This window comes from Balaenoptera borealis (assembly GCF_965194805.1).
Source record: "Balaenoptera borealis genome assembly, chromosome: 5".
Lineage (NCBI taxonomy): Eukaryota > Metazoa > Chordata > Mammalia > Artiodactyla > Balaenopteridae > Balaenoptera > Balaenoptera borealis.
This window is the reverse complement of record NC_138862.1, coordinates 7,799,488-7,826,764: the sequence shown is the minus strand read 5'-3', so window position 1 is coordinate 7,826,764 and position 27,277 is coordinate 7,799,488. Positions and strand designations below refer to the sequence as shown.

Sequence of the window (27,277 nt, the reverse complement as noted above, 5' to 3'; positions counted from 1 at the left end):
CAGCCTACTCTGTGGACCTCATAGAGGTCCAGTCTGATTTGTTGACTGAAGCTGTAGGTCATCACTGTCCTCTTAGGACTTGGAAGCTCTTTGTGTTGGTAGAGACTTTAAAACACATGCACTTCAGCCCCATTTCTTAGCTCCTCCAACTTCTTTGTGCCTTCCAGTGATGGGGAATTCAGAGCTATGCAAATGGAGAGGACAGATCATATAAGCCTTGCCCAGCTCTGACTACAGAACATTCTTTCTTATATGAAACAGAAATGTGTCACTTTGTAACTTCTACCACTGGGTCCTAGTTGTATCCCAGAGAGTCCATCAGAACAACTCTAATCTATCCTTCATCTTCAAATATTAAGACACCTGAAAACAATGACCTTGCCCTCCTGTCAAGAATTCTCTAGGGTAAATAACCCCAATTCCTTCATCTACCTCTTATAATACATGGTTTGGACTTACCTACCATCCTAATTGCTCCCTTCTGCACGAGACTGAGTTGAGTTATATCCCTTCTAGGTTGAAATGTCAGGAGGTGGCAGTGAAATAAACCCTCTCTTCAAAACCACTCTCTTCATTAAACAGAAGCTCCACTATGAGATGTTATTCACTTTGGAATGGCAAGATATTTAAAGTGTTCAAGGGGTCTCTAATCCAGTATAACTGCACCATGGAAGGATGAACACACATTAGTGGTAGGTGTTCACTGTTTCAGGCTGGCAACCTTGGGCCCTGCATGAATGGGCCAGGGCTTTGGCACCTAAGTTGGAGGAGTGGAATGACATTAAGAGGCTGGAAGCATTATGGATCACCACTACATTTCTTCTGGCTCTTTCTCTCATAGATTTCTCATATATCTCCTCCTGACATTTCTCTTTTCTAAATGTATATTTGGCATTAAGGCTGATCTCTCCCTTCTAATGAAAAGGTCTAGATTTTAGTTTCCAAGGGTACCTGCTCTCCTTGAGGCAGGCAGGAGTTCTCAAAGACTACTTCCAAGTTACATGGTCTATTTTCAAAAGAACACTGACTATTGTTAGATTAATTCAACCTAAACTTAGAGCACGTGTCTAACCTATATGCTATTCAAAACAAAATGCAAATTGCTAGTCAACAGCAAGTACTAGATACTGGAAGACAGCATCTAATGCTTCAGCCTTCTTAGACACAATGTGGGTGCAATTGTCAGGATTGGAAACTTGCTCCCAAGCATGGGTTGTGAAGTCAGCTCTTCTTTGTGTCTACTTTAATGGTTCAGCTACCAGAAGTCAAACAATATAGATTTGCATCTCTTTTGTAGGCATCACGTACGCCTAGTCCTAAAGTAAAAAGGTTCCCAACTAATTTATTTTAAAAATTACACCACTGGGGAATGATTCAAGAGCTCAACAAAATACTAGCCCAACCGGGGATCTTTTCACCATTGGGACAAATCATTTGCTTTGCCCCACTCTATTCCTGACCCACACTAACTGTATTTCTTTGATGCCAGACATTTATATTAAAGTAGTCAAATTTGCATGCTTAACATTGGGTATATATGCCAAAGACTCAAGTGTGTTCACCCTACCAGTTTGCCTTCCTCCTGGGCATAGAGCTACACTACAATTTCCAGCTACCCTTGCAGTTAGGTGTGGCCATAGAATATGGGCAAGATTGATATAATTACTTCCAGGCTTGTATCACTGAAAATCTCCTGCATAATCATTTATTCCCTCTTACCCTATCTGCCAGCTGCATATCAACACTAAGGAGATCATGGAAGCCAGATGTTAGGATGAGTAAGTGTCCATCAGCCTGTGTGCTGGTATGGCATCAGCCAAATAGACTTATAGGGATGCAAAATAATCTTCTGTTTTGCTAAACTGCTGAAATGTAGGGATTTTCTGTTGCATCAGCTACCTAATTAATAGAGTTCACATAGCCTCATTGAGGACTGAACTTAATGACACATTATAACAAATAAATAATAGCATCTACTATTTATAAAGTGCCAACTTTGTGCTGGACATTGTGCTAAGAACCTCATTATCACATTAATACTCATAACATCTCTGGAGTAGACATTATTATTATTTTCATTTTACAGATAGGCAAACCAAGAGCTCGAAGTTGAGCAAGGTCACCCAATTAGCGTCGTGGATTGTATCATTGTCCCCAGTTATTCACTTCCTTCTCTGTAAGAAGATTATACGTCTCCACCTGTTGTTATGTGACTTGCAGTGCCCCACTGTGGGAGAAATATACATGTCAATTTCATTGACCATTGGCATTGGTGTGACACGTGACATGTTTTTGGTCAATGGAATGTGAGTGGATAACTTATGTCATATCTTAGCAGGACTTTTAAGAGCCATTGCTTAATTTGGCATTCTCCTTTCCCTCTGATACTGGAATAGAAAGTCCCAGGTCAGACTGTTCCTTCAGTCTGGATTCCAGAGTGAAGAAGACACCAAAGGGCAGTCACGCTGACCAGCAAAGGCATGTAGCTTGAGGGAGAAATAAACATTTGTTTTATAGGCAACTGAGAGGTTGTAATGGCTGTTACTGCACCAAACCTACTAAAAGCTGATGGATACATCTAGAACTCGATGCAAATGCAGTTAGTCAGACACCAGAGCCTGTGCTCTTCATCACCAAACAACATCTGCCAGGCACACTGTCACACTTGCACACGTTCCTGTCAGATGATATGATGAAAATTTAAAGCATCATTAAAAGAAAAAGTCTGTTCTCATTCTGGGTAGGAAAAAGGTGATGCCTGTAAGTTTGAAGAGAAAACTGCCACAGCACCGGGATTAAAACTTAACTCATAGCTTTGTCTCTCACAACGCATACAAAATGTTCAGATTTAGTGCCCCACAAAAAAATTGTTGGCAAGGATGTGTATCTTATAGATTCACTTGCTGGTTCATTTTGTAAAGTTTTCACACTGATAATCACATCTCTGTGACTGGGAGTTTGGAGGTGAATATTACCCAAAATCTATCCACTAAAAGAACCACCAGTACTATATGGTCCCTGGTCCTAAGCACAGCCATCAACAGGAAACATGAAATGGGAGACTGAAGGGGTTACTGGGCTTAATCTGACCTGAAATCATCTGTAAAGACATGAAATAAATAGCCATTTCATTAAAATTTGGGGTTAACTTCATACATTGTAAGTAGGAAAGTTGATTGATGGTCTTAATGCATCTGGACAAAATAGAGATTTGAATAGCCACTTGAACATTGTGCCCTGAGCAAAATCAACTTCTGAGGTTTTGTTTAAAAAACTATTCAATTCAGTAATAAATAAATAATTGGGCCTCTACAGTTGATTAGCAGGTATGGTTAGATCAAGGCTATAGTTTAGGGAACACTGAATATTCTTTTTAAGATGACACTGTCCTTCTTTATTGAAAGGAAGTAAAGTTGTATTATTGATTAGTGCTAGTAAAATGTTATCAAGTATGGGTATATTATAATCTTTGTCAGAGGAGAGTCAGAACACCACTCAGGTACTAACTACAGTTATCATGATCTCTTCTTTCTATAGGATTCTGATTATTTCTAGGACTAATTATTTTAAATACATTTTAAAATGTGTTTTATCCCAAATGACTTTATTTTATTTTTATATCTCTTTAAATACTTGAAGTACAATTAAAGAAAAATACCTTAATTCAACAGAAGTGTCTTGATAATTTTTTAACTTTACCAATTCCTCTTTTATTGATACTACCAAATTTAATAATTTTATAAAAATCGAGATGGAACCAATTCTCTTTTGGTACTTAAATGAAATTATTAAAAATAAAAGAAACAATAAATGCCATCTTAGTAAGCCAAATCCAAATTTGTTGAATTTAAACATCTCAATTCCACGAACTTTAAAGTGCTGATACAATGAACTAAAAAAACTACCTTGCTTTGAAAGTATCATGACTTTAAACCTGGTAAAAATAAATAACTGCCTTTTTCCCTAGCTCCCTTCCTTCCCCTTATTCTGACTCTCTCTGGTCCATTTCCCTTATTAATCAACATATTACTTACATAACATTTAATTAAGGAATAGTTAGTGAAAAAAAGAAAAGCTTTATCTTGCCTACCTGCTCATTTTGAAAAAGAGGGTTTGTCTTGTTTCCATGAAAATTCATTTTATCAACATTCAACCCTTGAAGAAAGTAATATTTTCTACCCGTGAATGGGGTTAAGCTTCCATAAGGCTGTATTTACTTTCTTTTAAAAAAAATTGAAGTATAGTCGACTTACAATGTTGTGTTAGTTTCAGGTGTACAGCAAAGTGATTCAGTTATATATTTGTTTTATATATATGGATGTGAATATATATATATATATATATGTATCTATATTCTTTTACAGATTCTTTTCCATTATAGGTTATTACAAGATATTGAATATAGTTCCCTGTGCTATACAGTAGGTCCCTGTTGTGTATCTATTTTATATATGGTAGTGTGTATTTGCTAATCCCAAGCTCCTAATTTATTCCTTCCTCCCCCCTTATATTTACTTATTTTTAATATCCAATGAATTTTTTCTATTGCTTATTAAACAGCTATTTTCATGTTTTATTTTCTTTTTATTGTGTAAAGTAAGGATAGTTTGTGAGAAGATAGGGAGGAATATGAGAGTGAACTGAAGCATTTTTATGTACTCAAAGGAAACAGCCTAGACCAGTCCTGTGTATTAAATGAAGACCTGGGTCATACAAGTGCATATATTTACTGATGTTTAGGAAATACCAGGGTGAGGTATCAAAATTATATTTTAAAAAATTACAAAATGGCTCCAGGTATGCAGGAATAAAATTAAGTTGCTCTCCTTAACAAATCCTACTTGAAATGGGTAAACCAATTATTTTGGAGTATGCTATTCACTGTCATCAGGACATAATGACACTTTGCTCAGCAATTAGCCACCCAGGAAGAAAGCAAACTATAGTTTGGTAAATTAGCACTGAATACATGAACATGGAATCTACCAGAACTAAAGATAATTGATTGAGCAATTTCATTCCCGTCTTTTTTTTTTTTTAATTCATGAGAGAAATTGAGCTTTAGAACTCACAAATACATTACTTTGTTTATCTAATAAGCCATATTCTTGTCTGGATTTATCTTCATAAGTAATGTCTACTTTCCTTCTGCTGATAAGATAAGATGGAACAAAGGCAGGGTAAACTGCCTTGTTTAAGTCCTAATAATACTCCATATATCACTTCTGTCTACTCTTATAAATTAAATGATAGATAAACTTGTCCATGTCCATCAGGAACCAAAAGGTAAATGTAGTGTAATAGCTCACCCTTTGCCCAGATTTAGAATAGATTGCTTCTGCCTTCACTAGTGATCACAGGGGAAGAAAAAAGACCGGAAGGTATAAACACACAGCTTTATCCAAGTCCTGAGTGCTCTGCATGTATCATCTTTAGGAAGCAATGAAATGCCCAGCAAGGAAAAGCACGATACATATTGTTTACCTTCATAAACAACAAACCAGAACTAGCTCAAGACCACACATGCCTAAGGGCATCCTCAAAAGAGAATGGCAGCCAGGGGTATTGTAGAGCCTTTATCAGCATTTCCATCCAGTTGCCAAACCGTGCCTGGGCTCTGTTAATTCAAACTGTGCCTTCTAACACCTGGATGCCCCCCTTTAAAGCTCTCTATTCAAAATGTGACTTCCACCTTCCTCTACTATTTTTCCTCATCTTTATCAGTCCAGGGGAGGGGGTGTGTGAGGACCTGGTACCAAAGATGAGGAGGGTGGTGCACAGACCAGTCTTGCCTAAGGTGAAGACAGAATGGCGAGAGGAACTTACCTGTTTTCTCTGTAGGAATGTTGAAATGGAACTGGAACGATAATAAATCGTCCCCTCTTGCACAGTTTCTTCCTTGTTTCTATTAGAAGTAACTCCTCCTCTGTTTACTATGCCTGCGACCTTGGAAATGTAGTCGCTCTGTTCACATGCTGACTTGAAGTTAGTCACTGGGTCTCATCTCACAAACACACCCTTTTCCCTTTCCTGGAGCTCACCATCTCTGCTGAGAAGTCTGTCAGGTCTGGACTAAGAGTAAACTATTTCTCCACCCTCCTGGGTCTCAGGACCCCTAGACAGGAGTTGGTTGGCTGGTATCTCGCCGACCACAGTGCTCCCACAGCGCCTTTCTGCCGTCTAAGCCCGACAAAAAGTTAGAGAGGAGAGCGAGAGGGTGAGGAATGAATGAATGCTTTTGAAGCCAAAGGGGCTTGGTTGAAAGTAGACAACTCTCATCAGGGACTGATCCGTGGTGTGCGTGTGTGTGTGTGTGTGTGTGTGTGTGTGTGTGTTCCTTTTCTCCTCGGAGGATGGGATTTTCCCCATTCTCAGTTCAACTCGGATAGTTTGCGGTTTCAATGTTCTTGACTTTGAATAGCTATTGTGATGCACCGCCATGCATGAAATGGGTGATTTGCAAGCTTCTCTGTCCCACGCAATTCCGTGCATAATCATATATCCAGATTCTGCACTGGCAAGGGAACCGCTCCTTTATAGAAAGCGATTGACTTCCCGCGACCAAAGGAACTTAATAGTGTGTTCGCTGGGGTAGCCGTCCGGGGTGGGAATGCCGGCGCCTGTGCTCTGGCCTTGGTGCTGAATCCGAAACCCGCTGCCCAACAATCTCAGCAGCCCCTGGGCAACTTCGGGACGTTTGATGGGGACCGGCCAGTCCTAGGCACCCCCTCGCCGGTCGCCAGCAGGAATCTGGGCAAAGCCTATGCCCTGGGACCCTCCGCAGGGGACGCGGCTCCCTTATTTCTTTGCTTGGATCTGGGAAAGTTTTGTACAACGTTTATTTGTAACTGGAGCTGCCTTCTCCCCTCCCACCTGGGTCGCCATGGAGACTTGAGCTCTTTCTCTTTTTCTCCAGGCAAAATGGGCGAAGCTTCGTTAGCTCAGCCCTGACTGTAGCAAGCCCCTTCTTCTTTCTAAGCAGCTCCTGATCATCCCTCTCCTCCGTTTTTCAGCAGAAGAAAGGTAGGCAGGGAATGGTGCTAGCTGGAATGTGGCATTACACCCGGTTCTGTGGTGGCTCCTTGGATCATCAGACTTTGGGTAAAAGCAGGCAGGAGACACTGTAAATGTGTAATAAATCTCCAACTCCTAAGTACTGGAGTCTCCCCCCCCCCACCCCTTTTTTTGGGAGTGGAGGCGGGATTCTTTGGAAAATGCTGGTATTTTGTTTCTCCACTAATCTCACCCCATTACTGTGGCTGTTTCTATCAAGATATGTTTCCTCCCTAAGAGTCTCTCCATACTGAACCCGGTACAAGAGATATACCTGTGGATTGACCCAAGGTTTTATTGGGTTTGGGGAATACAAATGTTATATCCGTTAAAAACTCATGCAAGCTTAATGTCTTGATGCAAATGAAAATATACTCAGGAGGAAGCAAGCCAGTGAATTCATCCAACCCCCTAAATGCAGTAAACATCTCATTTTATCTGAAGGGTTTTTGTTGTTGTTGTTTGTTTGTTTTTTTCTCTTCCAATTACAAAATAATTCAGTTTACTTCTAGGGAGAGCTTCCTATTCACTGTTGGTAGTCATCATATCACATCTCTGGTTATATTGATAGAGAACAGTTAGGAGTTATTGTTTCCCATTCTCTGCTTGTTTCTCCCCACCCCTCACTTTTCCTTTTCCTCCTCATGTTTCTCTCTCCCTCTTTCTCTCTCTCTCTCTCTCTCTCCCTCTCTCCCTTCCTTCCTCTCTCTCTCCTCCGCTCCTATACGCAAAGAAGAACAAGGATACAGCTTTCCACAAAGACAATGGGCTTTTCCCAACTGTAAATGACTACACAGCAAGCCACCCCTGCCAGTTAATCCGTGCATTTCATCTTTGCCAACGGATGTTGAAATGATGTCTGTAATAACTGACTGGGTTTCTCCGAGCCCCGGGCATGCAGACCCCTCCTCTCCCCGCCCCCCTTGCGAGTTTTCAGTTGCTAATGAGAACCGTATGAAACAGATTTCCCTTCTGTTATGTAACCTGCTTCTCTCTCGCCTTTCCCTTGACTTGGGCATCCTGTTTCTCATCAGAGTGGAGATGCATGCAGCGGCGGAAACTGGGGAAGGGGAGGTGGGGACCCGAGGGCACAGAACCTCTTGCCCAGATTGATGCCAGCTTCTTGCCTTCGAGCAACTCAGCGCACCGCTTACCTTGCTGCGGACTCGGTGGCTTCATTCAATCATGATCTCCTCTCTTGGAACGGAGCAAGGTTTAATAATTCACTACACGATGGATGGCGAGGGGAGGAAATAAAAAAAGCAAAGGGAAGGAAAACTGGAATCAGATGGTCAAATTTTACATCAGCCACGGGAGGCTTTAGGAGACTCCATTCTCCTCGCGGTGCATCCAGCTCTGGGTCTATCTTCCCGGGTCCCGCGGATCCCACCCCTCCGCCCGCCCAACCTCTCCGGCCAGGTGCGGCCGTCTTCAAACTGGCTCCCTCTGGCCGAGAGTGGAGAGGAGGGCTGGGGCGCGGGGGCCAACGGAGGGGCGGAGGGGTGTGCGTTCGGGCAGGGGCGGGGGAGGGAGACCGGGTGGAGGGAAGGGGGAAAAGGCGAGAGTGGCGGAAAAAAAAAATCCCCGGCTAGGAGAAAAGTGATGGACCACGCAGGGAGACGTCATGAAAGCCGCAGATTCAAAGAACGCTACTCAGTTCCTGGCGACTGGCTGAGCCCGGCTGTCAGCGCACGAACCGACGCGGCTCCGGGGATAAAAGCGAGCGCAGCGCCGCGTGCTGGAGAAAAGCGGCCACGCAGCCTGTTCCGTAGAGGCCGTGGGCGGGGACCCGGAGGGATGGAGCTGGGGACCCGGAGGCGCCCACCCACCTCCCATTTTCAGCATCAGTGTCGCGCTGGATCGACCAGCTTGGGCGGGGACACTCCGACGCCCCCACCCCCCAAATCCGAGCCAATGCGGAAACAACCAAGTCAAGCCCCACCCCTCCAATACGAGACTGGAAATGTGGGGCTCTCGATGCCTGGGGAAGATTTTACAGTTAGCCTCGGGTTCCCATCATTCCCCCCCGGGTCACTAAGTTGTTCCCGGAGAAAAGCCTGGAAAGCAGGAAAGCCGAAGCTCAGGGATCAGTTTTTGACTGCTGGTTGGAGGGGGCTCTTTCTTTAATGTTTTGTGACATCAGGAGAAAGAGGCTCTTGCCCCCTGTCTCCCTCTGGGCTGAAACGGAGAGTCAGCTTGGGGCGCGGAAGCCGGAGCGCGCACTGTCCACGTGGCCGGCAGGGGGCGCAGCGAGCTGGCTGCGTGGGAGCCTAGGGGCCGCGCCCCAAAACTTGCACCGCCTGAAGACCAGCAGGCTGCTCCATGCCTTCCGTCCTGACCACGGCAGCTGGGCCCCGGTCCCCACTGCTGCTCCTCCCCTACCCTCATCCGGACGTCTCTGTTCCGTGGCATTGGAGAAGGAGAAGGCGCTGTGGGCGTTTTCATATACAATCCAGGTTGCCTTCAAAGTTGACTTTGTCAGTCCCTGCACAACTGCCTCCTCCATCCTTAGAGTTTTAAACTTGCTTTGTATTGTTATTCCAGGGAGCACACCATAGTGGTCCCCTCTGCAACCCTTCTTTTTCTTATGATCTTCACAAACAGTATTTCCACATTTCCGAAACCTTCCCACACAACTCGCTTCTACCTCCATACTGTCCACTCTCGTATGCCATCTTTTTCCTGGGATAAATGGGTTGACAACTAAACTGTGAGAGCAATGAATACCATTGGTTGATAATTTTGTAATGGTCCTTTCAGTAACTGGCTGTTCTTGTGCCATGTTTTAAAGTGGCTTTCCTTCCACAAGATACAGGATCTCCATTTCCAAGAAGGTGACCCTATTCAAGAGAAAGTGCTGGTCAAGACCTCTTATTTCCAAGATTATTTTATTCTACATTCATACTTTCTAATTACACAGCAATTCAGCCCCTCAAGAATGTTGTCTGCTGTCTAAGGATGCCTTTTGGTGTGGAGAGGTGTTTGCTTCAAATTTGCATCATCAGTTATAGACAGATCAACCACACACACAACCTGTGGGCTCATACTCACTGATTTTCCCTAAGAGGTTGTGTAATCTCACTTGCTCTTACTTCTGAGTCACATAGCTCATATACAGAAGATATTAGTATATGTACTATGTGATTTTTATGCTCCACAGTGCTTGCTGGATCTAGTAATTTTGTCAGAGATAAAGATAAACAAAGGACAACTGGACTCAACAATCCCCGAGGGATCCTGGAGTAAGGATGTGAGATGCAGGACTTTGGTGGAAACCTCCCTAGAACATTAAAAGGACAACTCACGTTGACTATAGTTGTCTAAAGAGCATTCTATTTAATCTGCGAAGCTGCTAAGGATACGTCCGCCAAGTTTGATTATGTAGGTTTCTACCAGTGGAAGAATTTCACAAGGCATCAGACCAAGTAAGTCAAGAGAGGGGAATCATCTGTTTGTCTGCTTTGAACACTTTGAAAACTGCCCTAACTTGAAGCAGCAAGCCAGGGTGACATGGGCTGCAGCTCTTCCTGAATAGTGTAGAAGTTTGTTTTGAGTGAGGTGGGTCACATATACATGGCATGGGATTTGATTAACACCAGAGACGAGAACGATTGGCTTAACTAAATTCATTTCTTCCTGAAAGAGCTCAGACAGTGATCATCATGGGTGTAACTAGGAGGTGCCTTAGTGATGTCAGAAAATCAGGCAAGCCGTGCTTTGGGGCTGCCCACTGCGGCTCCTCTGAGCTCCCCAGAGCCCCGTCTCTCAGGCTACACTGTGTTCAGCATGCCTGGAATCTCACTTCTATGTCTATTTTATGATTTCCGATGAAGGCAAGGGCTGGGGGGGTGAGTCTCCCAAGACTTTAGCTCTTTTGGTCTCTGTCTCTGGGGAGGTTAGTACTCCAAAGCTGACAAAGACAGTGGCTTCTAGGATTGATTGATTCTTTTATATAGATGAAACTGGATTCTCCCCCACGTATCCAACTGTAATGGAGGCTTATTAGCTACCCAAATTGACAAACTGAATTATCTCAACTGGGTGTCATTTGTTGCAGGTAGTCTTGTTTTTCTCCATTATCCATTGCGGCAATTTACAACCCAGGCTGTCTCCCCTGCCCACGTGTAGCTCTGGCTCTGCTTTGGGCAGGCTGACACTAGGAGCAAGGTGGGTGGCTGTTTCTGGTCTTTATCTTTACTTGTGTCTACTTGTTTTATTTTTAAGATCTTAGGCTGTTGTGGAGACCCAGTTTCTATTCCATTTCACTTCCCCCACCCACCTCTCTTTATCAAAAAATGAACAAACAAAAAACCAAATAAAACCTACAAAAAAACAACATCTGTAAAATGCAGAGATAGGTGTATAATTTTAAAATAAGTTACTTTAACTATAAAGGACATCGTTAAGAGAATCAAGAAAGATAAATTTAAAAAATACTCTATTCTGCAGCTCTACTTCCAATGGGCCAGATGGATTTCATCCATGTTTCTTATTTGGGGAATATCTATAAAGAGTTATTGTATTTCCTTTTTGGACTTTGATTATAAATTTGGAGATACATTCTTAATAAATATCTCCAGGTGAAAAAAATTCAGTACTTTTCTTAAGAAGGCGCTTTCAGATGGGTTTTAGCTTGATAGCATGCTGGGCATTTTAGTGTTGAGTTTTAGTACTTTTATTCTCCAATTATTCAGTTATCACTTTCTTTTTTGGGGGGATACCTTTCATCTTCTACACATTTTCTTCACTTTGGAATTCCATTCACTATTCCTAGTAATCTTTTTTTTAATTTTTTTTTTAGTTTTGTGTGTACAACATAATGAATTTTTTCTAACATCTTTATTGGAGTATAATTGCTTTACAACAGTGTGTTAGTTTCTGCTTCATAACAAAGTGAATCAACTATACATATACATATATCCCCATATCTCCTCCCTCTTGCATTTCCCTCCCACCCTCCCTATCCCACCCTTCTAGGTGGTCACAAAGCATGGAGCTGATATCCCTGTGCTATGCAGCTGCTTCCCACTAGCTATCTATTTTACATTTGGTAGTGTATATAAGTCCATGCCACTCTCTCACTTCGTCCCAGCTTACCCGTCGCCCGCCCCATGTCCTCAAGTCCATTCTCTACGTCGGCGTCTTTATTCCTGTCCTGCCCCTAGGTTCTTCAGAACCATCATTTTTTTTTTTTTAGATTCCATATATATGTGTTAGCATACGGTATTTGTTTTTCTCTTTCTGACTTACTTCACTCTATATGACAGACTCTAGGTCCATCCACCTCACTACAAATAACTCAATTTCATTTCTTTTTATGGCTGAGTAATATTCCGTTGTATGTATGTGCCACATCTTCTTTATCCATTTGTCTGTTGATGGACACCTAGGTTGCTTCCATGTCCTGGCTATTGTAAATAGAGCTGCAATGAACATTGTGGTACATGACTCTTTTTGAATTATGGTTTTCTCAGGGTATATGCCCAGTGGGATTTCTGGGTCATATGGTAGTTCTATTTTTAGTTTATTAAGGAACCTGCATACTGTTCTCCATAGTGGCTGTATCAATTTACATTCCCACCAACAGTGTAAGAGGATTCCCTTTTCTCCACACCCTCTCCAGCACTTACTGTTAGTAGATTTTTTGATGATGGCCATTCTGACTGGTGTGAGGTGATACCTCATTATACTTTTGATTTGCATTTCTGTAACGATTAGTGATGTTGAGCATCCTTTAATGTGTTTGTTGGCAATCTGTATATCTTCTTTGGAGAAATGTCTATTTAGGTCTTCTGCCCATTTTTGGATTGGGTTGTTTGTTTTTTTGATATTGAGCTGCATGAGCTGCTTGTATATTTTGGGGATTAATCCTTTGTCAGTTGCTTCATTTGCAAATATTTTCTCCCATTCGGAGGGTTGTATTTCGTCTTGTTTATCGTTTCCTTTGCTGTGCAAAAGCTTTTAAGTTTCATTAGTACCCATTTGTTTATTTTTGTTTTTATTTCCATTTCTCTAGGAGGTGGGTCAAAAAGGATCTTGCTGTGATTTATGTCATAGAGAGTTCTGCCTATGTTTTCCTCTAAGAGTTTTATAGTGTCTGGCCTTACATTTAGATCTTTAATCCATTTTGAGTTTATTTTTGTGTATGGTGTTAGGAAGTGTTCTAATTTCATTCTTTTACATGTAGCTGTCCAGTTTTCCCAGCACCACTTATTGAAGAGGCTGTCTTTTCTCTACTGTATATTTTTGCCTCCTTTATCAAACATAACATGAGCATATGTGCGTGGGTTTATCTCTGGGCTTTCTATCCTGTTCCATTGATCTATATTTCTGTTTTTGTGCCTGTACCATACTGTCTTGATTACTGTAGCTTTGTAGTATAGTCTGAAGTCCGGGAGTCTGATTCCTCCAGCTCATTTTTCTTTCCCAAGATTGCTTTTGCTATTCGGGGTCTTTTGTGTTTCCATACAAATTGTGAAATTTTTTGTTCTAGTTCTGTGAAAAATGCCATTGGTAGTTTCATAGGGATTGCATTGAATCTGTAGATTGCTTTGGGTAGTATAGTCATTTTCATAATGTTGATTCTTCCAATCCAAGAACATGGTATAGCTCTCCATCTGTTTGTATCATCTTTAATTTCTTTCATCAGTGTCTTACAGTTTTCTGCATACAGGTCTTTTGTCTCCTTAGGTAGGTTTATTCCTAGGTATTTTATTCTTTTTGTTGCAATGGTAAATGGGAGTGTTTCCTTAATTTTTCTTTCAGATTTTTCATCCTTAGTGTATAGGAATGCAAGAGATTTCTGTGCATTAATTTTGTATCCAGCTACTTTACCAAATTCATTGTTTAGCTCTAGTAGTTTTCTGGTAGCATCTTTAGGATTCTCTATGTATAGTGTCATGTCATCTGCAAACAGTGACAGCTTTACTTCTTGTTTTCCAATTTCAATTCCTTTTATTTCTTTTCTTCTCTGATTGCTGTAGCTAAAACTTCCAAAACTCTGTTGAATAACAGTGGTGAGAGTGGACAACCTTGTCTTATTCCTGATCTTAGAGGAAATGGTTTCAGTTTTTCACCATTCAGAACAACGTTGGCTGTGGGTTTGTCATATATGGCCTTTATTATGTTGAGGTAAGTTCCCTCTATGCCTACTTTCTGGTGGGTTTTTATTATAAATAGGTGTTGAATTTTGTCAAAAGCTTCTTCTGCATGTATTAAGATGATCATATAGTTTTTCTCCTTCAAATTGTTAGTAAGCTTTATCACATTGATTAATTTGCATATATTGAAGAATCTTTGCATTCCTGGGGTAAACCCCACTTGATCATGGTGTATGATCCTTTTAATGTTCTTTTGGATTCTATTTGCTAGTATTTTGTTGAGGATTTTTGCTTCTATGTTCGTCAGTGAGATTGGCCTGTAGTTTTCTTTTGTTTGTGACATCTTTGTCTGGTTTTGGTATCAGGGTGATGGTGGCCTCGTAGAATGAGTTTGAGAGTGTTCCTCCCTCCGCTATATTTTGGAAGAGTTTGAGAAGGATAGGTGTTAGCTCTTCTCTAAATGTTTGATAGAATTCGCGTGTGGAGCCATCTGGTCCTGGGCTTTTGTTTGTTGGAAGATTTTTAATCACAGTCTCAATTTCAGTGCTTGTGATTGGTCTGTTTATATTTTCTATTTCTTCCTGGTTCAGTCTTGGAAGGTTGTGATTTTCTAAGAATTTGTCCATTTCTTCCAGGTTGTCCATTTTATTGGCATATAGTTGCTTGTAGTATTCTCTCATGATCCTTTGTATTTCTTCAGTGTCAGTTGTTACTCCTCCTTTTTCATTTCTAATTCTATTGATTTGAGTCCTAGTAATCTTAGATTATAAGTGCTTATAAACATTTTGAAATTACACATTTTAATTTTTGTCCCCTCACTTGATAAATAAATGAAATCTGAAGACTCATTTGATCAATTCTTTCTTATAGAATGTTTTATTAGTTCATCATTTAGCAGGTATCATTCTTTTTAATCACAGTGTCCCCAAGGAATTCATTAAAATTCAAATTAGAAAAATCATAATTTCAAATGTAATATTTTAAAGACCACAGCAGGTGATGATTACAAACAATTGCAGGAACTAGTCTTCCTGTACCTCTTCCTGGAAATAATTTTAATTAACATGAAATCTGCACAACAGAAACATTGAACATCCAAATAAAGGAACTGAGTTTGCTCTTTCTGTGGTTAACTATTTGCTAAGATGTCCAGATTCTTTGTTTCTTGCTGGCATTCTTAACAGAAACTCTGCGTTGGAGGGAATGAGATGAAGTGCCTTCTTCTTTAGGGAACTGCATCTGTCTGTGGGTCATCTCCTACAGTTGCCCTGCAAACCAAGCAGTAGTTACTGCATTGGACCTTGTTTGCTTTCAGTAGAGATTGAGCTCCTGTCCAACATTCTCAGGCTTCCTTAGCTCTCCCAAAGGAGCCTTATCAACCTTCCTTCCTAGAGATACAGTCCAAAGTCCAATTTTAAATTCCAGATCAGCCTCGGTGGTCTGAAGCAAGATTCATATACTTGAGCTGTCCTAGCCTCAGTGTCCATGCTAAGTGATGGGCTTAGCCAGGGGTATTCTGTTTTATTATTTTATCTGTAAAATGGTGTTACAGGTGGTTTCTTGGGGAAGCAGACTCTGAGACGATGTTTAGTGTGCTGGATGTTTATTAGAGACATTTCTAAGGGATGTTATATGTATGAGATCAACATCTATGGAAGGGAGAGAAAGGAAGTGTGAATGAGCATAAGGGGAAGCATGACTGGTACCAGCCTTGGCTGATCCCATGGGGAGCTTTGAAGCTAAAATGGACCATTAGAGTTGCCTTGTAATGAGTCAAAATAGCCCCTTCCCAATCAGTTCCTGGATGTGGGTTCTAGGTACTCTGCATCTGATTGCTAAAAGCTGTCTGCCAACAATCTTATGGCAGCACGGCCAAGTCCTTCCTTGAAGGGGGATCTTGGTGACAGATCTCCATGTCTACCACAAATGGTGATGGTAACATTACTTACTGCATAGGTTTCCTCTCACTATTATATGACATAATTCATATAAAAAGTGGAGCATGGGGTCTGGCTAGAGTAACTGCTTAATAAGTGTCAGCTACTTATTAATGGCTGATGCTTGTCATTTTTATGATTAAGCAAACTCAGGATTGTGTGTTTTCAAGTAGCTCCAGGTTCTGTCCACCCCATTTCAAGTTCACTGGGGCTTCAACCTAGGCTGATAGGAGACTTTGGTAACCATGGACAGTGGACTCACTTTCCCTTGCTATAGTAATTCTCAAAACTCAGTGATTTATTTAGGTAGCTCTTTCCTCCTATATTCTTTTTATTTTGAACTAAAGTGGAAGAAATGGAATACAGAATCAAAAAGTTCCAGAGTCTACAAGGAATCAAGCATCCCAGCCTGGAAAGTGTAAGTGAGGCTGCAATTTAACACTGGGATTCATGAAACTGATTGCTTATGGCAAACAAAGAAGAACAGATCTCATTTGCAGTCTCCAGTCCCCATGTGGTTGTCTCTACTGGTATTCATTTGCTGATGCAAAGTGGCAGGGAAGAGAACACTGGTTAAAAATAAAAAAGACAGTATAAAGATGATAGAGCCGCAGACTATAGAACTTGGAAGTCACTCACCTTAGGGATTAGCTGGTCCCTTTTCAGGTTCCATGAGCCTTTCTCTCACCTCAGTTAACACACCCCGGACTGCCTTTACCACCTAAATATGTTGATTTGTTTCCACTTTCCAACTCTTGGATTGGCTGTTCTTTTGACCACATCAAAGCCTTTGCACTAACTCTCATATCTTTAGCTTATTTCTTACCTTTGATGCCCTGGAATAATTTTCCCTCTTCTCGAAACTAGGTTCTCAACTTTGACCCCTATTGACTCATTCCTTGTCCTAGTTCCTGTCTTCTCAAATCTGTCTCATGCATTAAACAGATTATTTATAGTATCATAAACATGAAAGGCACAAACATTTCCCATAGTGTTATGTGATCCTTTTCAAACAAATACAATTCAAGAAAGAAAAATGATACAATATAATACGATGATACCAAGATGGAGTTTTGCCCACATATTTCCTGGGGTAACAGGAGCTTTTAGAAATTTAAGCAATCTTGGACAAATTACTTAACTTTTTAGGTTCTCTAAAATAAGAATAATAAAAATACTTTGTATTAGTTTTCTATTGCTGCATAACAAATTACTGCAAACTTAGTAGCTTGAAAAATACTCACATACTAGCTCATAGTTCTGTAGGTTAGAAGTCCAGCAGGGCACGAATGCTTTCTCTGTTTAGCATATCACAATGCTGAAATCAGGGTGTCAGCCAGGCTAAGCTCTTGTCTGGAGGTTCTTTCTGCTGCCAGCCAGAGAAAACTCTCTGCTTTCAAAAGAGTGATTAGAGCAGGCTGATCTAGATAATCTCTCTATGTTAAGGTCAACTGATTTGGGAGCTTAGCTATTCACAGCAGCACCTAGGTTAATGTTTGAATGAATAGCTGGGAGGTGTATGTATACCAGGGCTGGGAATCTTGGGAGCCTTCTTAGAATTCTCTACTTCATAGAGTTTTTAATAAATGAGATAATACATGGGTACACAGTATATTGAAAGGAAGTTTTGATGGAAACACCAAGAAACCCACGTGGTTTGCTGATCTGCTGATTCATCTTGTTGGCATGAAGCATCAGCTGAGACTGTACTTGATCCACCATTCCCTGCCTCCTCCACCAGCATCTTTGATTCCTGGGCCTAGTGTGGGTGTGTTTAGCCCTGTGATGAAAGACTTCTGCAGAACACTCATGTCACCAGCGCCAGAGGCAGTAAGAACTGACGCAAGGTTCAGTTCATCCTTGTGGGTTCCAATCTGTTTGCATCGTATCGAGTCAATGCTGTAGTCCCCACATCTCTATCTGGTTTTAAGGGCTAAGATCTTAGTAGGGACTGCCTTTTTCTATCGCTATCTTGTATCCCACTTACCCTCTGTCAGCACATTGACGGATGGACTTCACTTGTACAGGTAACTCCAACTGTTATTGATTAGAAGGGGGAAACTTGGTGGTACTCCCATTATTAAGTTGTCACAGTTTTCCAGGACTATTGATCAAGGGAGTAATGAGATGCCCCAGTGAATTCCATTCAAAAATAGCCCTTCTTGCAATTGAAATAAAAGCAAAAATAAACAAATGGGACCTAATCAAACGTATAAGCTTTTGCACAGCAAAGGTAACCATAAACACAATGAAAAGACGATCTAAGGACTGGCAGAAAATATTTGCAAATGATACAACCAAGGGCTTAATTTCCAAAATATACAAACAGCTCATAGAATTCAATAACAAAAAACCAAATCAAAAACCCAATCAAAAAATGGACAGAAGACTTAAATAGATATTTCTCCAAAGAAGACATACAGATGACCAATAGGCACATGAAAAGATGCTCAACATTGGCAATTATAAGAGAAATGTAAATCAAAACTACTATGAAGTATCACCTCACTCTGGTCAGAATGGCCATCATTAAAAAGTCTACAAATAACAAATGAGGAGAGGGTATGGAGAAAAGGGAACCCTCCTACACTGTTGGTGGGAATGTAAATTGGTGCAGCCACTATGGAAAACAGTATGGACGTTCCTCAAAAAACTAAAAATAGAGTTGATGTATGATCCAGCAACCCCATTCTTGGGCATATATCCAAGGAAAACTCTAATTCGAAAAGATACATGCACCCCAATGTTCATAGCAGCACTATTCACAAAAGCCAAGACATGGAAGCAACCTAAATGTCCATCGACAGATGAATAGTTAAAGAAGATGTGGTATCTATATACAATGGAATATTACTCAGTCATAAAAAGAATGAAATAATGCCATTTGCAGCAACATGGATGGACCTAGAGACTATCATACTAAGTGAAGTAAATCAAAAAGAGAAATACAAATACCATATGATATCACTTATATGTGGAATATAAAATATGACACAAATGAACTTATTTACAAAACAGAAACAGACTCAGACATAGAGAACAGACTTGTGGTTGCCAAGGGAGGGGTGGGGAGGGATGGACTGGGAGTTTGGGATTAGCAGATGCAAACTATTATATATAGAATTGATAAACAACAAGGTTCCACTGTATAGCACGGGAAACTATATTCAAATGCTATAATAAACCATAATGGAAAAGAATATAAAAAAGAGTATATATCTATCTATCTATATATATATCTATGGATCACTTTGCTGTACACAAGAAACTAACACAACATAGTTGTAAATCAACTATAATTCAATAAAAGATAAATTTAAAATAAATAGGTCTTCTTGCTTGTGTTATGGAGAAGCAACTCTGTTTCTCTCTAGTCATCAGGATTGATCATGACAAACAAGGAGTCCTTTTCTGCCTGTTGGTTTAGTAGCATAAGGAGTCCAAAAGGCCAGGGTGTAATACAAGCTTTCAATGCATCAGAGCCTTTATTATGTTTCTTGGTAGATGCCTTCCTCCCTTTGACACTAGGACCTCTAAACTCATGAAGCCAAGGCAGGAAGGATGAGAAGCAAACATTATTTGGTGAAATAGTGATGGGACCTCTCTCTCCTTCATCCTATTGGTTATTGGATATGAATTCTGCGTCTTCTGGCTATGGCAGTGTCAGCACAAGTGTTGGTTGCCAGTCTAAGGCATTTACCACTCCCTATAAGACAGAATCCCTATAAGACAGCTGGGTGCTGTCTCCCAGCTGGTGCCATGACAGAGTCTTCAGAAGACCATTCCACCTTTCCACTAAGGAAGCTGCTTCTTGGTGATGAGACACATGGTAAGACCAGTGAACTTCACTGGAAATTCAGGAGCACATTGTCACACTTTATGTCCCACACATTGACCCCTGCTCAGAGGGACACTATAGTAATGGATAAGGGAGAAATTGTTCAAGCAGTGAAGGCTTGTTGGAAGAGATCCCACATAATGAATGTACTACAGTTTGGCCTCCAGTGTTCCTCAAGGAATGGTGCCACATCAGGTCCTCTGCAGGGGATACGGGCTTCGACACAAGACACAAATACCTTCACACTCTGTGCTCATTCATTGAGACTGATACGTGTACTTCTTCCCAGACCTCATTATCACCAATTCTGGTGATACGAATCAGGGCATATCTGTACCTCTGTCCACCTTTCCTTCCCCATTACATAGAAAATGTAAACCATCACCCACATACCTGCCCATGGGGAGATTTCCTTTTACCATCACCTTTTCTGAGCAACAGTCCACTTCTGTCTGGTACAGGCAGATCAGGCCCTTGACTTTTCTTTCTTCTTTAATGGGTCATAAGAAATTTCCTATTAAGACATAAACATGTGTTGATGGAAAAGAGTCAGAGCAGTAGAATCAGGTAACATAGAAATCTGCCCAACTGTCTTGTGAGGTTTACTTGGACTGTCCATTCTGTTTGGACCCCAAGTTCTATATACCTGTGCTAGATTTGTCCACTAATGGCCCCCTAGAATCATCATAACTAGAATCATGCCTCTAGTTATCCAAGATCTTGTGTAACTTTGAAGATAGAAAATGTACCTACCTTAATGGGTCTGGCTAAGGAGATTTCCAGGTAGAATGTTGAAAGTACCAAATGGCTTTTTTAAAGCTGCATATAATAAGGAACTGTTTAATAATAATAAGAGAGAACTGTTCCATTTGTAAGCAGAATTTAGGGGAAATTTAAAAGAGATAGAACCTGCTGGTTGGAAAATAAAACTGCTTCTCATCTCTTGTTTTTCCCACCAGCAAACAAGTCTCAAACTAAGGACTAGTCACAGGAAAGGGATCAAATGAAGGATGTGACTGTAAGACCTCTGAAAGATTTAAGTGGTGCTGGGTTAATTCCTTAACAGACAAAAGGGCTTTCAAGAATCTTAAGGGCACTATCCTCCAGAAGTTCTGTATGACATCCAAAGTAGAGAGTGATCTGTCTTGAAAGATGATTTTAGCTTGGGAGAATAGGGTGAATCCCAATCACTATAGGAAGCTCATGATACTTTTAAATTTTTTGCCAACTTGAACTAGAAGAGACAGAGTCAATTAAAAATGCAAAGAGGTTCTGGATCCCATAACTTTCTATGGGCAGGAAATAGGTTGGGAGAGCTACTCATGTACAAACATGGGGCATTGGTTATGTGAAAGAAAGATCTCTGAGAGGACAAAGCTAAGACCCCCAAAAAGAGGAAACAAGAACCATGAAGAACTGCTGGGGGCAGAACTGGGCTTTAACCATGGAACATTTCCTGCCTGCAGGAGGCCCTGACAACAGTGTTTTGGATGTAGTTCAGAACTGCTATGGGTCAATGACTCTTATATTACTTCAATAATATTACTTCAATTAATACTTTTTTAATTGAAAAAATTAATTAACCTGTTGCAATTAACCTGTTCTTGTCTCAACGTTGTATGTTGTATGTATGGGAAAGGTTTCTAGATTAAGAGTTGTTGATCTCAAGGAGCCTTGCCTACTTCTGAATTTAATGCATATAAAGAGAATATGGGCCTCTAGCCTGATGACATGATTGGGTGAGAATTTAGGAGACTTACGAAGGGATGATCGTATTTTGCCTATTGGAAACATTTGAATCATTGGGTCAGAGAGTTGGAATGGGGGAGGAGGCTGTGGAAGATTGATCATATAGAATTCCCCATGAGGTCATAGGTGCTGGTTGATGAAGAGGTGGAGAGTAATACCAACTGTCACAGTAGTTGTGGCCATTAGCTTGGGCAGATTTCTCATAATTTCCAGACCTGATTGGACCCATCTTATATACACATGGTGCATTGTTACATTAATAAGCTCCAGTGAATCACACCATGCCCTGTGAGCTCAGGTGAAACCAGCAGAAGAGCACAGCAATGGGTAGCTGAAACAGTGCCATCTCCATTTTACAATGGAATGCTGCTATGAACATCCAAGTTTGGATGGTTCAGTGGATCAGATAACACCCAGTTAATGAGGAATGATTTGAGTTGTATGGTCACTTGGTGATCCATGGTGAACTTTCCGTCTTTACTAGAGCCCGAAATCAAGTGAGGAGTTACTTTCCAAATGGAGAGAACATGGCTTTATTCCTAAGTCCTAAGAGTCTGCTCTGTGATTCTCCTATAGGAACTTTCTGGAGTCTCCTTACACTTCCTTGTTTGACATCTGTAGCTACACTGCATGGTTCTTCCCCGAAGAGCCTGACCTCAGCCTCCTCCATCAAGGGGCTCTGGGTCTGGAGCTGACTTAGGTCTGGGAACTGGAAAAGAGGCTGTGAATCCCCACAAAGGGAATTGAATTAGTATTAGACCCACATTCCAGAAAAGAGTTTTTCTGATTTTATAGGTAAAACCATAACATTAGGAGGAAGCATCTATTTTATTCCTAGGGATCTCTTCACCAAACTTACCCTTGCAGGCCAAAACATTGATCAGCACTCCATTCCTGGGCTTATAATGGAATGGAAGTTCAGGTGATAGTTTCCAAAGCATTGTTATTTAGATGTAGGTTTATGATCCATTTGTTTTATTTTAGATCCTTTATTATTAGTGGATTCTGGGAACTCTAGAAAATCCTGGAAAAATCAATTCTAAATCATGAAGTGACTAACTCAGTAGACAAAGAGAGAGTTACAAATATCTGGAGATACAAGGTAATGAATTCTCTTATGTAATATTGGAAAAAATGAAGGTTTGGGGATATCATTCATGCAGCTACAAAGGCACCTAGACCTTTTCTCATAGTAGGGTAGTCTTCAAAAGTGTGTATTCTTATGTTTGTTTATTTGAATATTTATTTAGTTTTACTTTGTTAGCCTTTATACTTGAGAATGGCTAGGAATAGGATACATCTCATGCTTCTTTTTGATGACCACAGTTCTTAACTCAGAGTGGGATGTCAAAAAGTACTCAGGCCATAATTATTAACTAATAAATTCAGACAAGTGGGAATACCTTATGATAATTGATACAAATTCAGAGCATATTTACTTGAAGGAAAGTGAGAAGGAAGAAAAGAAACCCACTGTTTTAGGTAACAGGTTTTTTTTTTTTTAATTTATTTTTTAAATTTATTTTTGGCTGCATTGGATCTTCGTTGCTGCGCGTGGGCTTTCTCTAGTTGCGGCGAGCGGGGGCTACTCTTCGTTGCAGTGCGTGGGCTTCTCACTGCAGTGGCTTCTCTAGTTGCGGAGCACGGGCTCTAGGCGCGCAGGCTTCAGTAGTTGTAGCACGTGGCCTCAGTAGTTGTGGCTCGTGGGCTCTAGAGTGCAGGCTCGGCAGTTGTGGCGCACGGGCTTAGCTGCCCCACAGCATGTGGGATCTTCCCAGACCAGGGCTCGAACCTGTTTCCCCTGCTTTGGCAGGCAGATTCTTAACCACTGCGCCACCAGGGAAACCCAGGTAACTTTATAAGCCAAACACAGTGTGAAATAAATTGCTATAGAGTGAAGTGCCCAGTGGACTCAGGCTCACATCATTAAATGACTTTGCTTATCACTGACTTGCAAGGGTCCTGAAACTAGGACTAAATCAAGTGCATGGTCTGCTGCAGTGGCACCACAATTGGAGACCTCTGACTCCAGATCGTCGCTGTCACAGCAGTATAGATCCTGACTGTCCAACTCCCGTAAGGAGCATAAAAATATCTTTCTACATTTTAATTTCTCTTCTGATTTATGTTTTTTCTTTACACACTGACTTCACAGCCATGGCTATATGATACGATTTGAGACAATGTTAGCTATAAATCACTGGATTTGCAGAAATGGGGAATTCTAGTTTATATTTCCTTTTCCTTGAAATGAGACAAATCATACACCATTCTTTTACCTTTAATAATAAATTCTGTCAGGACAGCAAAGGAGTTAGAGTTATTAACTGGTCTACTGGAATATTCATGATGCTTTAGGATTAAAAAATACACTTGGAGGATGTGTTTTTAAGCAGCTCTGTTTTCCAGGTAATCAAAAAAAAAAAGCAACAGTTTAAAAGGAAAAATACACAGATGTATAAGAAAATTCCCCATCTCTCTCAAGCAATTGACTGCAATCTATCAAGCAATATTTTCAGGTGAAATTTAGGTGCTATTACAATGTTATATTTTAAACTGCAGTAATCGGTCTCACCTTTCCCTGTCTTCCAGTCATGACTATGGAGAACCAAGGCTCTTGGATCAGAACTTAACCAAGCCATTATGAGAAAGGGCCTTTCAGAGAGTCTCTTGTGCACTAAAGTAACAGCTGTTTTCTGTGGATGCAGAGCCAATTTTACTCTGCAAAACCCCATATGGAAACCAACCTAGTGATTTCAGATAAAAGAATCATTCCTATTGCTAGAGGGTTTCCTTCTTTACTGAGTAATAAGTGTTATTCCTGAGAATGAGTGTTTGCCTCAGAGAAAGGTGTGTGTGTGTGTGTGTGTGTGTGTGTGTGTGTGTGTACGTGCACACACACTATTGCTGCAATAGATAGATGTCAATAATAGAAGCAGATATGTCTGAAACTTGAGCTGACACCACCCTAACCCCACCCTGAGAGATCCCACCCTGAAGTCTATCCTTGGCAGCCTAAGCCCCTTCCATCAGACTATATATGGAACCTGGAGGGCTGAGGACCAGTACTAACATCTGGCTAGTGCTGAACTCTGGCTGAATAATAAGTTCAGAAAATGCATGAATGGTAATAGAAGAATTGATGGTCTATGGTGCTTTGTGTGTTAAGTGATTCCCTCTGGGTAGAGGTGATTCTCCAAGAGATGGGAGGAGATGCAAGAGGGAAAGTTTGACAAGAATTTTCTGATGGTGAATAAGCTAGTTGCGACCCACAACTCATTGAGGACCCTGCTGTTAGCAAGCTGTAGGTGCTTTCCCTGAAAATTCTGGTAAATGTTTTATTTAGCATTCACCTTCCCTTCCCTCTCATGTGTAGTATTTTCTTTTGTAAATCATCCCAGCCTTTCAGTACAGAGTCATACATGCTGGTACAGGGGTCTCAGTGTTAGAAAGAAGAAAGGGCATTTTGATTATGAAGATGGTCGCTTGTTCTATCCTCTTTGGACATCTGTGGAGGAGTGGGGAGCAGTTCCCAGTTGTAGACCATTCTCCAGGTCCCAGAATTCTTCATGGTGACATCAGCCCAGGCACGGTGGCCTTGCAGAGTGAACTTAGGTCTGAGGGACAGCTTTTAAGTGGACAGCTCAAGAGGATTCAAGACTTATCCTTCTGTATTCCAGCCAGGACATACGAAGACATATGAAAGATCTTTGAAAGGGGTTGAGAGTTTAAAGTCAATTGGCTGATGTTTGGGTTAAATCTCTGGTAACTAAGTCAGTCAGCTATTGTTGTATAAGGAACTAACTGATGGTGATAAGTATATATGAGGATCAGAAAAAGACAGTTGGAAAATTTATAAACTTGTGACAATATGAGGTTTATTGCAACCTTTTATGTGTATATTCTTATTACCAGTGCATAATCACCATATCAAAATAAGAAATGGAGAGAAAAGTTAAATATGACTATGAATTTTTTTATTATTGAGTTAGATGGCAAAGCATTGTGTGTGTGTGTGTGTGTGTGTGTGTGTTTAATATTATGAATATAGCTGTGCCAAAAGAATACAATATGCATAGGTATCACCAAACTAAGCGCTATAGAGCTTCTAGAAGAAAACAGAAGAAAATGTTTCTGACTTTGGATTAGGTAAAAATATTTTAAAATGTGATACCAAGAAGTATGATCCATAAAACAAAATGTTGGTAAATATTTGAATTCATTAAAATTAAAATCTTTGCTCACACTATTAACAAAATAAAAAGACAAGCCATAGACTGGGGAAAATTCTTGCAAAATGTATATATAAAATCCTATATCCAGGATATATAAGAAAATATCAAAACTCAATAATAAGAATTATCCAGTTTAAAAAAAAGGGCCAATTTTTAAATAGAAACTTCACCAAAGAAGGTATATGAATGGTAAATTCACATAAAAGCATTCTCACATCACTAGTTATTAGATAAATGCAAATTAAAACTTCAGTGAGATACACCTACATATCTATGCAAATGGAAAAAAAAACCCTGAGAAAACCCAAGTGAAGAAATTGGAACACTCATATGTTTTTGTAGGAACACAAAAGATATGACTACTTTGGAAACCAGTGTGGCCATTTTTATTTAGTTAAATGTACTCTTATCATAAGCCCCAGCAATTTCATTAGTAGTATCTACTCAAATGAAATGAAAACTTATGTTCACACAAGAATCTGCATGTGGATGTTTAAAGCAGCTTTACTCATAAAGGTCAAAAATTGGAAACTATCCAAATGTCCATCAAGAGGTGAATAGACAACTGTTTTCATCCATACCATAGAACACTACCTAGCGATAAAAAGAAACAACTTGTGATACAAGCAGCGACATAAATGGATCTCAAATGTATTTTGATAAGTGAGAATAGCAAGATTCAAATGGCTACATACTGTACAATTCCATTTATATGACATTCTCAAAAAGTGAAACTATGGAAACAGAAAATGGATCAGCAATTGCCAGTGCCTGGGGGTAAGAGGAGAGATTTCCTACAAAGAGGCACCAGGGAAAATTAGGGGTAATATAACAGTTCTATATATTGATTTTGGCAGTGATTACAGGACTTTGTGTCTTGTCAAAACTCATAGAACTGCATAACTAAAAACAGGATAATTTGAAATGTATGTAAATTACAATGCAGGTAACCAGACTTAAAATAAAAGGGCAAAATTAAAGTAATTCAAGAGAAAGAAATAACATTGAAATAAATTATTGGTAACACCCCTGTGCTACCTTGCTAAAGGAAGTCCTTCAGGCTGAAAGAAAATGACACCAGATGGTAACTCAGATCTACAAGAAAGAATCAATAGAATTGGAAATAGTAAATGTGTGTATGTTTGTGTATGTCCTTACATATTTTATTTTCTTAATTTATAAGACACAACCATATTTTGGGGTCTATACTATATATATGTGTAATATATATGAGTACAATAACATGGGGCTTTGTTTGAGCCAATACATTCTTTTGGGCACACAGAACATTCATCAGGATGGACCACTTTCTCAGTCATAAACCACGTTTGAAAGTTTTAAAAAATATTTAAATTACACAGGTTA

At 40.3% G+C, this 27,277-nt stretch overlaps 1 protein-coding gene across 2 annotated transcripts in view; it reads right to left on the bottom strand.

Annotated features, from left to right (window-relative positions):
* The window catches only part of KCNJ6 (potassium inwardly rectifying channel subfamily J member 6), a 298,142-nt gene extending 289,629 nt beyond the window's left edge, over positions 1-8,513 (bottom strand). The window contains exon 1 of one of the 2 annotated variants that reach the window (XM_082394589.1): positions 8,208-8,513. The gene's annotated coding sequence lies outside the window, so the exon portion shown is untranslated. The other variant, XM_082394591.1, reaches the window with a different exon arrangement.
* Positions 8,514-27,277: the final 18,764 nt, after the last annotated feature.